Consider the following 14,446-nt stretch of genomic DNA (forward strand, 5'->3'; position numbering starts at 1 on the left):
CCCCAGGCTCGGCCCGAGCACAGAGCACCCCTCTTTGCTGAGTCTGAACCCCCTCTGTGATGAGAGTTACCCTCCGGGTCTGCTGCTGGTTCTTCATCCCTCCTTCCCTCTCTGACCTCACACTCCGCACGCCCCAGGCTGGGCCTCTGTTTTTCTGGAACCCTGACTCCAAACCACGGGTCCCCCACTTCCTCTCTGTTTTAGTTATTCATTGCTGCTTAACAAACTACCCCAGAAGGTCGTGGCTGAAAACAACCAGGTTTATGATTTCTCAGGATTCTGTGGGTCAGGAACTCGGGCAGGGAGGGGTGGGGACGGCTCATCTCTGTCCCCTGTGATGTGTGCCAGGATCGGAACAAAGCAGCTTCTTTGCTAGTTTGGCCCCTTGGCCAGGAAGGCTGGGCTCGGCCGGGATGCTGTGTGTCTGTGTCATCTCCGTGGCCCCTCTGCATGGCCTCTCCGTGGCATCCCTCCAGCAGCGCAGCCAGACTTTGTACCTGGACCTGGAGCCTCAGGGTCCCCACTTCACACAGCAGGGCTGTCAGGTCTCCCTGAGACCTAGGCCTGGAGCTGGCAGAGTGTCTGTCCCGCCACCTTCCATTGGTTAAACTGAGTCCCGCTCAGCCCAGATACGAGGAGATGGGGCGTGGTGGAAGCTAGGTGGCGAGTGTGGGCAGCTCAGCAGGTGACACTGGAGCCCAGCCACCACCTCTCTGTGTCCTTTAATGATGACGATGGTTGAGAATACACCTGGATGCTTGTTTCTAACCTACACAGAAACTTGCCCAAGACTTTCCACGGTGAACTTCGCTGATAAACTCGCGCTCACCCCAGCTGCCCCTGAAGTTCCTGATTAATGACGGTCCCCGGCCAGGAGCTGGCGGTAACAGGAGACTTGGTGATCAGTGGTCTTGGGCTCGGCTCAGGCCCTGGAAGCCGCCTCCGCTCAGCTGACAGAGTCAGATAGGCTTTCTGAGAGCCACGCCAGAGCCGTGAAGGACTTGGGCGAGTCCGTAACAGATCGTTTCTTTTTTCTTGTTAATAAAGCCTGTCCTGATAGACCCAGGGGACAGTCTGCTAGCAGAGCGCTGCTGTCTGGCTTGTCCTCTTGCACAGCCCAGTCCCAGCTGCTTGAAGGGCTTCCTGGGTGCAGAGCAGAGCATCAAGACCCAGCAAGTGCAAGGCCTGTACACCTGAGCACACTCTGTCCTTTCGAGAGGATGGGGGCTGGGGCAGATCTGGACAGGCCAAGGGCGGGACCCTCAGGGCAGGGGAGCGGAGGAGGGGATGCATAGTCCGTGCTCCCAGGGCAGCGTTTCCCAGACTGTGCTCCTAGTGACACCAGCCCTGAGGATGAGAAGGGGGGCTACTCCCCAAAAGGGGTCCCCAGCCATGAGTCTAGGAAAAGCCCACCTTCTAATGGTTTTCTTACAGTGAATCAGCACATCAGCATACCAAAGGCTCTGAGAAGGCCTGCAGTTAGGGAACATGTCCAGATCTGCTTGAAAAACACACTCCCGGATCGTGTCAGAGATTCTCCTTCTCAGGATAAGTTTCAAGACTAGCCTTCTGGAGAGCGCGTTTTTCAAGGGCTTCCTCCGGGAGGCCAGGGAGGCCCAGTCCAGCCCTCAGATGCAGAAGGAAGAGCTGGGCCCTGAGCAGGAGAAAAGGTGAGGGTCCCTGCAAGGTGGGGCCTGGAGCTGATGAGTCTGGGCAAGAGGTGGAGCGGATTCCAGAAACTGACCTGAGGTGCCCAGGCTTCATTTCCTGTCTGCCAGGGAGGTCAGCCTGGCTTCAAGTGCAGAGACCTTTTGAGCGGGCTCCGTCGCCCCCGTGAGTATGGTCCTGGAGGGGGTTGGGCATCTTCTTCACCCAGACCTCTAAGCCCCAAGTGGCTGTGTGTGACCCCACCCTGCACAGCCCCAGATGACCGCGTTTGCCCTGCGAGGTCTGATACAAATTGCAGGGGGGCATGGCACCTGTACTGCGTCTAATTGATGGAGCACAGCATTGAAAACGGAGACGCTTTAGCGTTGGGTGGGGAAGAGAGAAAAAAGAAAGCAAGAGAGAGAGAGAAAAAATAATTATTCAACTTTTCCAAATCTCCTTCGCTAGAATGAGAAAATGAGTTTCACATACATATTTAATGTGATTTTTTTCTTTTTTTATAAAGAAATCCAACCTATATATGTATGAAACTAAAAGTTCCTGAAAGGTAGCAGGTTTAATTGCATCTTTAAAAAATCCTGAGAGTTTCTCATCAGCCAGTGTGATGTAATAATCCTTTTACTCCTTACCTTCTTCTGAGAGGTTCGAAAATAAATAGGGTGTGAGAGTATTTTGTAAACCAAAAAATGCTGCACGCGTGTCGGTTTTCAATATCCTGTTGCTACTACTGATGCCTTTTGTCATGGACCGAATGTTTGTGTCACCCCAGAATTCATATTATTGATAGAAGCCCTAATCCCCAATGTGAATATATTTGGAGATAGGGCCTTTGAGGAGGTGATAAAGGTTAAACGATGTCGTAAATGTGGGGCCCTAATCTGATAGGGCTGGTACCTTTATGAGAAGAGGAAGAAACACAAGAGATCTCTTTCTCTCTGTGCACACTCAGAGGAAAAGCCACGTGAGGATGCAGTGAAAAGGTGGCTGTCTGCAAGCCTGGAAGAGAGCTCTCACCAAGAACTGAATTGGCCAGCACTTCTATCTTGGACTTTTTTTTTTTTTTTCCTTTCCTTCCCCCAACATTCTGTGACCCCTTTAAGCTCTTTATTTTGGTCCCCATCCTTCATGCTAGAGGCTTTCCTCACATTTCTGCTTATCTCTGGTTGTCTGCTAATATTTAAGAGTGGACTTCAAAGTGAAATGGAGTTTTCTCTGTGGATTTGTGTTAGGGAGAGGGCTTGTCAACAAGTGGAACTGTTGCAAACTCACCTTATCATTGGGGTGCCCTGGCTGGAATGATTCACTTCCATTAGAGTGTCCTCTAATCTCCTGCATGGGAGGTATTTCGCTGCACAGAGAAAGGGGTCAGAGGGTTCCCGTGTTTGGATGTAGACTCTTGAGTAGTACCCCTGCTTACAGCCTCTGTCCCTTAGGCTGGCAAACAGGCTGTGACTTCTCTGGTTCAATTTCTGTTGAACTAACTTTGTCTTCGTTCTTGTCCATCTTCGTGCATTTATGCAGGAGTACTTTACATGTACTACTCCCCATCAGCATGTGTATTAAATGTTAGTACAGCTTGTTTTTATTTATTGTTTTAAGAAAATTATAAATAGAAGTTCTAATATTTCCTTCCCATACCCAAATAAATCATCTTGTCTACCACTTCCCTGGGGTCTGTGCATCTGATCCAGAGACTGAATGTGCCTTCATTGGACCTGGTACCTCCTCACTGGGACTCCCATGAATCTTCATCTCTGCAGTTCTTGGGTACAGCTACCCTTAGCCTCTCCTCCAGCTTCAGAAATTGACTTCTCTCATTTCCAGTGGTATCCTTTACTAGTCCCTTTGACTCTGTGGCTTCATACTTTAAGAATTCTTTAATTGTCATTTCAGTGACCTCTTGAGGGGGAAAGGGATTATGTGTTCCATCTGCCAGAAGTACATTTTAAAGCTTTTTTTTTTAAATTAATTTATTTATTTTTGCTGTGTTGGGTCTTCGTTTCCATGCGAGGTCTTTCTCTAGTTGTGGCAAACGGGGGCCACTCTTCATTGCAGTTCACGGGCCTCTCACTATCGCGGCCTCTCTTGTTACAGAGCACAGGCTCCGGACGCACAGGCTCAGTAGTTGTGGCTTATGGGGCATGTGGGATCCTCCCAGACCAGGGCTCGAACCCGTGTCCCCTGCATTGGCAGGCAGATTCTCAACCACTGCACCACCAGGGAAGCCCCAGAAGTACATTTTAACAATTAACAATGTAAACAGAAAAGCATAAACATTTAAACCACTTAAGTATTTTAAAAACCTCACATTACTGAAAGATCTCTTATTTCCAAAGCACCTTAGGACATATTTCTTCGTGACAGCATCTCACGGGATAAGTAGCAGAGAGATTATTGTCCTCGTTTCGGGGGCAAGGCTGAGACCTAGAGTAGTCATGTGACACAGCAGCGGGACGGGGTCAGACACGTATGACTCCTAGTTGTTGTTGCTGTTGTTTTAATCCCACACGCTGGCCATGAACTCAAGGCATATTCTGCATTTTTCCAAGAATGGCAATTCTGTGCAATTCAAGCACGTTACCGCTTATTGATGGACACTAAAGACTATAATGTACAGAGGGCACCCCGTTTTGTATGAGCAGAGGCTTTTAGTTGACTATAGAAATGTAAACATCACCCTTCTAATGCATTTTTTTTTTTTTTTTTTGCGGTACGCGGACCTCTCACTGCTGCAGCCTCCCCCGTTGTGGAGCACAGGCTCCGGACGCGCAGGCTCAGCGGCCATGGCTCAGGGGCCCAGCCGCTCTGCGGCATGTGGGATCTTCCCGGACTGGGGCACGAACCCGTGTCCCATGCATTGGCAGGCGGACTCTCAACCACTGCGCCACCAGGGAAGCCCTAATGCATCTTTAATAGTCTCTATTTCTGGACATTAGCCAAAGTTTGCATCTTTAGCAGTAACAGATTTGCCGTACAGGCCAATTCCTCCTTTAAGAATTCTTCTAAAGATTTGAACTTAACCCCAACCGTTTTCCTTTATTTCCTTATTCCAGTGAATTGATTCTCCAGTAGGTGAGTTCTGAGGTCCGTGTGGAGGGGATCGGATTACCTTGGTCAGCCTACAGGTTGATATTATTCTCTACCTTAACCTCACTCGGCTGCTTGGGTGATGACTTAAAAACCCTTTCTCACACACAGACTGACAAAACTGACTGCTTCCTTCATGCTCATTATTCATAGGTAGTATCTCAGCCTGACAGGCTGTAGAGAATTATAAATTTCAAAAGCATGGACTCCACACTGGTAGGTATATTAGTTGTGGTTAAGTAGTAATATCATTGTGCTTGTCCCAGGTCAGGTCCAGCCAGGGTTTCTGCCTCTGTAACCATCTTTTTCCCTCTCCCTGGAGTTCCTTTACTCCAATATGGTCACTCAGCCTTTCCTGAACCAGACACGTTTAGACATTAGAAGGATGTAAGTAACTCTTTATCTGTTTTTTTTTTGGGGGGGGGGGAGGGGGATTCAACACCCTCACCCTCTTTGCTGAGTCAATACATAAAAGCAAAATGGTATCATGAAAAAAAACACAAAATTTTGGGGGCTAGATAAAACTTGGGCATGTATTCCGTATCTGGCCTTACAAGCTGTAGGAGCTTAGGTGAGTCACTCACCTTCTATGAGCCTCAGTGTACTTACTCAAAGAGAGAGAAGGATTATACCCCTGTAGTTGGGTGGTCAAAAAATTAAGTGAGGTAAGTTAAAAATACCTAGCGTACACTTACATATAAAGTTAAACATATACTTACCATATGACCCAACAATTCAATTCCTTGGAAGCTACCCAAGAGGAAAAGAACAAGTGTCTATACAAACACTTATACACAAATATTGATAAAAGTTTTATTAGTAATAACTTCCAGTGGAAATAACCCAAAGGTCCATCAGTGGGCCAGTAAATAAGCAAATTATGAGATATTCCTACAATGGAATTCTAGTCAGCAATAAAAGATGAACTGTTGATATATGCTACATGATTCTTAAAATAATGATGATTTTCAAAAACATTATGCTGAGAAGAAGGAGCTAGACACAAAAGACTGCGTACAGTGTGATTCTGTTTGTAACTCTTGGAGAGAAAAATCTAAACAGTAGTGACTGAAATCAAATCAGTGGTAACCTGGGGCCAGGGTGGGGGTGGGGATTGACTGGAGAGAGGAATCTCTGGGTGATAGAAATGTTTCCATATCTTGATTGTGGGGGGTAGTTACTTGGGTATACACATTTGTCAAATTTACCAAACTGTATGCTGAAAATGTGGGCATTTTACTGTATGTAAATGATGCCTTAATAAAATAAAATTTTTTAAATGTCTGGCACAGTGCCTGACATGTAGTAAGTACTCAGTGAGTGTTGCTTCTCTTCTGTCTTTGGTTGGTGCTCAGGGAAAACAGCACTGCATGTCCCTGCCTTGGGCTCCATCTTGTGAGAGGCACAGAAACAGATGTGTTCATTGCCCCTCCTGGGTTCCTCTGACCTTTCTGTGCACTACAGCTGTCTTAGTCTGTTTGCTCTGCTATAACAGAATACCATAGCTAGGTGGCTTAAACCACAGAAATTTATTTTCTCACAGTTCTGGAAGGTAGGAAGTTCAAGATCAAGGTTCCTGCCAATTTATTTTCTGGTGAGAGCCCTCTTATGGCTGCCTCTTTCTGTGCCCTCACATGGCCTTTCCTTGTTGTGTGCACATGGAGACAGAGATCTCCCTCTTCCCTGCTTTTATGGCCACTAATCCTATTGGACTAGGACCCCACCCTTCTGACCTTGATTAACCTTAATTACCTCTTAAAAGCTCCATCTCCAAATACAGTCAAATTAGGGGTTAGAGCTTCAACATATGAATTTGAAGAGGACATATAGCACACCCTGTGTCTGAAGTTTCTCCCCCTGGGATTACAGAAGGATACTCTCTCCCTGCTACTGGCAGTCTGGACATGCTGGGGAGCAGCCTTTGGGAGTAGCCCTCAAATATGTGTTTCTGGAAGTTGGTGTATAAATACCCCAGCTCTCACACCCCTCAGGTGGACTCTTAGGGGTGTGTTTTATACCATTTCCCAGAGTTTTCCCTTGGGATGAAGAACCAGTCACCTCCTGGTAACTGGCTTAACACACTTTTTATTGACTGCCTCACTTTCCTGTACCACTAGCCCACTCCCATTCCAGTGTTCCCTCTACCTGCCAAATAAACCATTTGAACTTGAATCCTTATCTCAGGATCAAAATCTGGGAGAACCTAAAAAAAGACAGTGACACACATTTGTACAGGTAACTGTAATTTGAGTCAGGCTGGAAAAAATTGTCCAACAAATTGTTCATATCTCAAGCCGTGGGCAGAGGGATTAATCGTGGAAGAGAGAGTGATTCTGACATTGGGATCAGAGACCGTTCTTGGAAGAGGTGAACTGGGCCTTGAAAGATGCATGTGACTTTGACAGGGAACTCTTAGAGGACCCAGAGAGAGAAAGGAGGAAGGGAGGGAGGGAGAAAGAGCAAGAGATATTGAGATAATGAGATAATGACAGAGAGAGAGAGAGAGAGAGAGAGAGAGAGAGAGAGAGAGAGAGAATATCGTGGGAAGGAGATTGAACATAACATTTGGTGAGCACCTATGCTGTGGCAGACACTGGCTAAGAGCTGGGTGTACAGAGCTGGGTGACAACCAGTCCCTGTCCTCAAGGATGTCATGGTCTAGTGGGGGAGTGAGGTGATTAATAGATAATGAACTTGTCACATTGCCCTGTGATTAGATGCATCGTTTCCTAAGTGTTGTGGGTTCCCAGGGGTTTTCCAGTGTCAAGCATCCCGAGAGAGCCCTCACCGTGTAGCTCCCTCACACCAAGGTTCCAACAAGAGGGAAAACTCAGCTTTTGAAAAAACTCTCCTCAGGCGCACCTCCAAAATTCAGTACAGAGTCCAGAGTCTTGTTTTAATGGCTTTGGCTAAATTCATGTTCAACGTTTGATATAGAGCTTGCAGTGTTAATATTTTGTGCATAGGGCCAGTTCTCTGGTGATTTTAATATTTCACTTATCGACTGATTTAACTTTTAATAGTATCCAAAGCCATCTCGTTAGATGACAGTGCTGAAAGTGCTGCTGTAATAGCTGTCCTGTTGTTGGAATAAATTCAGTTTGCACAGATGTAGCCCAAGGCGAAAGGCATTCATGATCTCTGAAATATTTTGTCATTCTCTATTACAAACAAATCTTAGCCTTCCCTGTGTGTGTGGCTTGGACATGAAAGACATGAAGGACAATTCTCCAAAGATCTCGGGAGACCAAGGGAGAAATATGACCTGGACATGGCCAGCGGTCATTGTCACGTTAAACGGTACATGTGTGCTGTGTCCCTGTCACGACCATAGTTGGGCAGTTCTTAGAGGATTGTGGTTGTACCTGATTAACTCCAAATCCTCAGTATCTTGCAAAATTTTTGATACAAGGTAGAGATTTATTAAATGTTTGAATTCAGTGGGACCTGAATTTTTCTTTCCAGGCACCAGAGACTTCTGTGCTTGCTCCTGAACTATTTATCAGTTTTTAAACAACGTCTTTGATGACATTTTCTGATCCTTTTATGGTAGTAAGCTGGGATGGGCCACAAAAACATTGGGTGAAAACATCAGCACGCTATCAAAAAGATTTTTTGTGCTGAGACATCCGCAATCTAACAAAAAAAAATGTAGCAGATAAATGATCTTGTAACATTGTTTGCTCCTGGAAAGCAAAGACTGTGTTTTATTTCTGTATCTCCAGAGTGCAGAAGAATGTTGAGTACAGGTTAGATGGACAATTAATGATTCTTGAAAGAATGCCTAATTACAAGTCCTACATTCCATCCGAAAGTCAGTTTCTCACAAGTACACGATGGGGGAGATAGGAAAGGCATGACTTAGCTGCTGCATGAAAGAAAAATACCTAAGCTTTTTAGTTGCTAACCGGCTCAGTAATCGTAGACTTATATTGATACTTACATGGTCCTCAAAACAGCTAACTTTTCATTTGGGCACGTGATGTAAGGAGATTGTGCAGACCATGGAGGTGACAGTCCAGCTCTGATCAGACCATCTTTGCACCTCTTCCTTTGGTTCTGGGACCTGTTCCAGGCTCTCTCTATTAAATTCTTGGAAGAAAACTCTCAGATGAAAAAAATATAGCTTCTCTGGGGATATAGAAATATAAGTTTGCTTATTCATTTAATCTGAAAATATTTATTGAGCAGCTTCTCTGTGCCTGGGGTCTCAGTGATACCGAGGAATGTAAGACATTGTCCTTCATCCCAGGGAATTTACAGTATAACAGTGGGGTCAGATAGAGGACTATTACACCAAGTGAAGACCTTTAGGAAAGACCTAGGACAGTGTAGGGCAAAGAGTAAGTGCCTACTGTATGCACTTTGAATGAATAGAATAAAACTTCCCAAACTTGAACGTGTGTGAGAATCACCTGCCAGAGGATCAGTAGGTCTGGGAATTCAGAGTTTAAGATGTTCCTCAGGTGATGATGATGATGTTGACTACAGACCTCACTTTTAGGGTGAAGCATCAGTAAAGATTTTCAGTAAGAAACTTGACATGACTATTAGGGTTCTCCAGAGAAACAGAACCAATAGGATACATAAACATATATTTATTATGAGGAATAGACTCACAAGACTGTGAAGGCTTAGAAGTCCCACCATCAGCTACTGGAGACCCAGGGAAGCCAACAGTGTAATTCTAGTTCAAAGGAACCAAGGGATCCGCTGGCGTAAATCCCCAGTCCAAGGGCAGGAGAAGACCTGTGTTCTAGCTCAAGTAGACGGACAGGGAGGGAATGAATCCTCCCTTTCTCCTATTTTTGTTCTATTCAGGCCCTCAGTAGGTTGGACGGTGCCCACCCACATGGGGGAGGGTGATCTACTTTACTGCATCCACTGATTCAAATGCTCATCTCATCCAGAAACATCCTCACAGACACACCCAGAAATAATGTCTAATCTGGGAAGGCTGGAATGTAGTCAGGCTGACACATAAAATAACCTTCACAACATGTGGAGGGGGAGTTGGGGGGGGGTGTAGGGAAGACTGAAGGTTCACAGGGAAAGTTAAAACCACAGCTGTGGGCTTCCCTGGTGGTGCAGTGGTTGAGAGTCCGCCTGCCGATGCAGGGGATGCGGGTTCGTGCCCCGGTCCGGGAAGATCCCACATGCCGCGGAGCGGCTGGACCCGTGAGCCATGGCCGCTGAGCCTGTGCTCCGCAACAGGAGAGGCCGCAGCAGTGAGAGGCCCGCGTACCACAAAACAAAACAAAACAAAACAAACAAAAAAACCAGAGCTGTGTTGGGAGCAGTCACATGTGAGACTGATTTGCTTCCTCCTCCCTTATGATCAGGGTGATTCTGTTGGCTGGTTGGCCAGCTGGGCAAGCCATGCCTCCCTCCCTTCGGTCCTTTCCCCTCCCCTCCCCTCCCTCCCTCCCTCCCTTCCCCTTCCTCCCTTCTTTCCTTCTTACTCCCTCCCTCCTTCCCTCCCTCCTCAGTGCTCCGCATACAACCCTCCAAAACCTGTAAACCCTGACAAACGGGACCCTTGGGTACTGGATAGAGTGATTTTTGGTTCAAGGCCCGTGAATTCCCTGGCTAGAGCAGAGGGCCAGATAACGGTAGATGCAAGGAAGACGCTTCGGAGCTTGTCCCGGCGTATTCTTTTGCTCTTTCCAACCGTTCCAAATTAGTCTGATGTGAAGACAGACATTAGTCGTGGGGGCATGGGGAGAGGGAGCAAAGAGCTGTCGTTTCAACCCATAATCAAGCCAGCTTCTTCTCGAATGCTGGAAAGAGCTTGTGGTAAGGGTAGTGGACGATCACTTCAAGTCCCATGGGTTCACAGTGGACTCACAGATCCTCTCTCTCTTCATCAGACCTGTGGGAGCCCATATTCTAGACACCATGGAGCTGCAAGTCTGCCCTGCTGGAACTCACTGTTGGGTAGGAGAATTTAGATGAGTGGAAATAACTGTATTATCAGGTAGGAAGAACCCAGCATGGCTCAGCACCTGACCCTTCCTGAATACTGTTGAGTAAATGTATATATGAATACCACTTGGTTCCCCCATCCCTCAAGCACTGAGTAATAGGGATGGGATGCACGGGTGGGTGGAGAGGGTCTTCTATTCAGGGATGCTGGCCTGACCTACTTGCCTGGACCAGCTCTTCCCACCTCACCCCCTCCTTGTAATCGTCCCAGCCGCTCACCTCACCACTTGTTCTCCCACCTCCCCACACACTTGGTGCTCATTATGGCCTCTTGATTTTGAACTTGAGTCTTCTGCCATGCTGCTGGGCTTTTACTGCCTGTCCCACCTTGGGTGATAGCCCTCCTGACACCTAGGACCCTCCTCCCTCAGGATTGCCCGAACACATTCTGAGGACCCAGTTGAAGGGAAGTAGAACCCACCTCCAACCCAGGGCTTAGAGAAAGCATTGTGGAAGGGACCTTTGGACTGGGTCTTAAAGGGCAGGTCACTTCACCTTGTAAGAGCAAGAGAAATGGCCCATAAAGTCATGCAGAGGCATCCCTGCCCGGATGGTCTCCACTCTCAGAAACGGACTGTACACTCAGCACCCCTCGAATTAGTTACTGAAGAGTGAGATTCACCCTCTTGGAACCCAGCGCTCCTCCTACCCTCTCTCATCTTGCAGGAAAATGAGTTTCTACAGGATCCTGCTGTAGAAAGGGCAACATCCTCTCCTCTGCTCTAGGCCCACCCCCATCTGATTCTGAAGGAATATTAAGATTGGATGAAGAAGTTTGTGTTTCTCCATCCATGATTCAGTTGCAGTCATGATTTAGGTGCTACTCGTGCTTTAAAACTCACCCGTTCAATAAACCCATACCTGCCCCTCCGCTACTGCACATTCAGATGGATGAAAATCCTAACTTTTTTCTATGTGTTTATTTATTTATAATTCATATATGTGTTACTATACTGTATATGTATTATCAACTTATATGTACTTAAATATACTACTATAGTATACCTTATATATGTTGTATTATATATAAGCATATAAGTAATTTATATATGTACTACCTTATGTAATAGACACAAAAATAGAAAATTTAAAAGTGTGATATCAATATGACATAGATAATAATATTCTAAATTACATTACAAAAAGCCTTTTTGCTGCCACGGGAATTAGTAATAATATTTTAAAGTAAGTATTAAGACTGGATACGCTTCATTATTTTTGAAATTTTAACACTAGATGATACAGCAACGTATTGAAGTTTGAAGCTTAGTCTAAAAAAAATGCTTAATTTTACTGGCTGCCAGAGTTGTAAGGGAACCCTCACAAAGAGGTGTCATCCAAATGGAAGAGGGCATTTGTGGCTGTGTTTACTTAATTATGATTCTCATCTGTCAACGCCATCCGTCAGTTATGCAAAGGTTTCTATTGAAATTGGGCTAGTAAATTTCCATCTTCCTGGTGTCAGGCAGTTCTTCTTGCAAACGAATTGGAAGGTATTCCATTTTTACATTTTTAAACAAGTGGGTCCCAAACCCATTGAAACTTCGTTTGGAAGATTTTTAAGCAGGCCAGAGACTTCTGTTTTAAGTGTGCATATGTAAACGTTATTATAGTTGATAACCAAGTGGATTGGCAAGAAAACACATAGTGATGGAAATGCTTTCAAAAATGCTCTTCTGCACCTGAATCGCTTTGGAAAAGAGTTACTTCATCACTCACTCTTGACCTTGAAGGGTCAAATTAAATGTGTTTATTTTTTAAAAACTATCTACCTGTGGCACACTGCTGAGAGCCATTTATCGTCACAGGAAAGGTCGTACCGTATCTATTTGTAAAGGAAAGCTGCCTCGTGCATTTTCTAGTTCATTCAATAACGATTTCAAGTACATTGGGTGTTCCAAAGGAAGGTCATGGTCATACCTTATATTATCATGAAGTTTTGTGAAAATCCTATTCAAATATCCTTTTCCTTTTATATTTAATGACATCGGTGGTATTCTGTGGCACTGTGTGCACCTCTAGCTTATATTTCTTTGCTGTGATAACCTGAATAATGCCGTGAACGCATTTCACGTGTGACACTAGCTCTGTAACCCCACTCTGGAATCTCTTCAATTTTAGTGGTTGTGTTTCTACAGTGTTCCTGTAAAACCCAGTTACTGTTACAGGTTTAATTGTTGAGACTGTATCTTCTTCAATAACTTTCACCGTTCATATAAAGTAGTTCTTCACGTGTCATTCCAGGTCACTACATCAGGGCCCCCAGAAGGGACACTGCACAATGTTAGGGGGCACACATCACATAGACTACAATGTGTGTGATGTCTTCTGGAGTGTGCAGTGCACAACCTGGACAACTGTATGAGTCATTAGAATAAAATACTTCAAATCTAAATCCATAAAATGGGACATGTCAGAAACATCTGCACTTTAATTCAACTGCCTGGCGAAACATTGATATTACATAAATAATCATTTTCCCCAAATTTTCCCACATAAAAACTTTTGGGTGTCTCCCAAATGTATTTCTGACAAAGAATGCAATTTAATTTATCGCCATATTGTAGCTCTGTGTAATTTCACCCCTGTTGTTGCAGCAGGAAAAATGAGAAATTCTTAAAAATCCCATATTCTGGATGCTTTACGCTTTAAAAGCCAAGCCTGTGTGGGGTTATCTTTATAATAGTGGCTGGAAAGTCACATTTCAAACAGAACCCTTGTAATTTAAATGGTTTTTGGGGGGCTGACTTCCTCTGTAATTTGATTAGAATGTCATCATACCACCTTGCACTGTGGATGAAAAAAATTCATACTCAGAAGTACCACCTTTTCCTTTTCTTGTCTACTTGTGCCTGTATTACTATATTATCTTCACCTGGATATTTCTTTCTTTCTTTTTAAAATGTATTTGTTGTATTTATTTATTTTTGGCTACATTGGGTCTTTGTTGCTGCTTGTGGGCTTTCTCTAGTTGTGGCGAGCGGGGGCTACTCTTCGTTGAGGTGCGTGGGCTTCTCCTTGCAATGGCTTGTCTTGTTGTGGAGCATGGCCTCTAGGCACACGGGCTTTAGTAGTTGTGGCATGTGGGCTCAGTAGTTGTGGTACATGGGCTTAGTTGCTCCATGGCATATGGGATCTTCCCGGACCGGGGCACGAACCCGTGTCCCCTGCATTGGCAGGCAGATTCTTAACCACTGCGCCACCAGGGAAGCCCCACCTGGATACTTCTTTGCAGAAAACTTTTTAAACCATTTGTCCATTTTCAAATAAACACCAGATAATACAACCTATAACTTAACTGGGCACACACAAAATACAATAGATGGCAAAATAATTTACAATACAGTGAAATTATCTACAAAGCCCAGACATCACTGTCAGGCCATCTTGTTGGGGAATTCTGTTTCCCAACAGGATTCCATGTGTCCTAGACACATGGTCACATGACATATGACTTAAATAGGGTGCCAGGCTCATTTGGAGCATTGACTTAGTAGAATGTACATTTTTCTTATTTTTTAAGATAAATAAATAAAAACAGAAGTTTTATACTCTCCTCTGTCAGCATTACAGGATGGCTATATCCCATCTCAGGAATCACTGAGATTAAATAACTTCTTCCTCTGTGGTCCCACTTGTACCTACAGTTAAAAAAACAAAGTTAAACTTTTCTTTTTAGTAAAGTTACATGTGCCCATTGTAGGAT

The sequence above is a fragment of the Aethalodelphis obliquidens genome, unplaced genomic scaffold (assembly GCF_003676395.1).
Source record: "Aethalodelphis obliquidens isolate GAN/ISIS:26980383/991018 unplaced genomic scaffold, ASM367639v1 scaffold12, whole genome shotgun sequence".
Taxonomy (NCBI): Eukaryota; Metazoa; Chordata; class Mammalia; order Artiodactyla; family Delphinidae; genus Aethalodelphis; species Aethalodelphis obliquidens.